Genomic DNA, 1,193 nt, shown 5'->3' with positions numbered 1-1,193 from the left:
ATTATGGATATCTATGGCTGCTGACGTCAGAGGTTCCCAGCTCTGAGCAGAAACTCGCCTGTTTTGCAGAGTGTGGTGAGACAAGAGGCGCGCGGGTCGGTGGAAACTTTCTCCTGCATGATCCCATCGGGTCCCCGGTGCAGCCCACCCCCAGCCCCCCATCATTAAACGCGGTGACCCACTCTGGATTACTCACCTTGGAGAAAAAGCGGAGCTTTTTGAAGCAAAAGTGCGTCTGGATCGCTGTTATTTCTGCTCAGCGCAGTTTCCGGATATTTGTGCTTACTGTTTTTGGGAATTTTTTTCAATGTTTATCTTTTAAATTACAAACAAAACCAAAGAAAAAAAAAACTTTGTCGTATCCTACCGCACCAGCCATAACATGGACACATTTAGACAAGGTGAGAGTTTTGTTTTGCTTTTGATCACTTCTTTATTCTTCCTTATTTAGTTAAATTAACCACCTGAACACTTGAATATATTTGAAGTTATTCTTTGTGATCAATGCTGTTGGATGAATGTTTGCACTGGCAGCAAACTTCCAAAGCAGCTCTTCTTGTAAGTGGAAACTATTGGACTCCATTTGCTTTCAATGCAATTGTTTGAGTGATTGAGTTTGAATCGAGACAAGCCCACAATGATGCTTCACAGACTAAACAGTGTTTTTGTTTGTTTGGTTTGCTAAAAAAAACGTGTACCTCTCTGCACAAATATCCCATCTGCCTTCAATGGCATTACTCTGTTGGCTGCAGATCCTTCTGAGCTTCATTCTGCTCCCCTTTCCTGTTTCATTGTCACTTCCAAGAAGTCTTGATTCAGCATCCTGACAGTGTTGGGGAGTCTGGAAAAACATGGAGCATGAATAAAACAAGTGTATTGAAAAACAGCTGTATTTGCAGACTTGATTTCCTTTGCAATTGTCCAGAAGTTGCACCCAGCTTTGAGTCGGACCCTTCATCCATTCATGCATATTTAATATCATGCAAATATCTACTTGTTTGTCCGGAGGAGGATTAGGGCCACTGAAAAAATTAAAAAAGCTTAACAGATTTTTAAATTTTATCTCAATATAATGTGAGAAAAAAAGTCAGAATTCTGAGATTAAAGTCAGAATTCTGAGATTAAAGTCAGAATTCTGACTTTCTTCCTATATTAAACTGAAATATTATTTAAAAATCAGTTAACTTTTTTTC

At 39.3% G+C, this 1,193-nt stretch overlaps 1 protein-coding gene across 1 annotated transcript in view; it reads left to right on the top strand.

Annotated features, from left to right (window-relative positions):
- The first annotated feature begins 58 nt into the window (after positions 1-58).
- Positions 59-1,193, top strand: part of LOC107100967 (mitogen-activated protein kinase kinase kinase 3-like) — a 50,937-nt gene continuing 49,802 nt past the window's right edge. Inside the window, exon 1 of the mRNA XM_015399680.1 lies at positions 59-401. The gene's annotated coding sequence lies outside the window, so the exon portion shown is untranslated. The remainder of the gene's footprint in view (positions 402-1,193) is intronic.

Source organism: Cyprinodon variegatus, unplaced genomic scaffold (genome assembly GCF_000732505.1).
Source record: "Cyprinodon variegatus isolate N-32 unplaced genomic scaffold, C_variegatus-1.0 Scaffold1037, whole genome shotgun sequence".
In the NCBI taxonomy this organism is placed as follows: Eukaryota; Metazoa; Chordata; class Actinopteri; order Cyprinodontiformes; family Cyprinodontidae; genus Cyprinodon; species Cyprinodon variegatus.
Note: the sequence above shows the minus strand (reverse complement) of the source record. Positions and strands in the feature narration are given on the sequence as shown.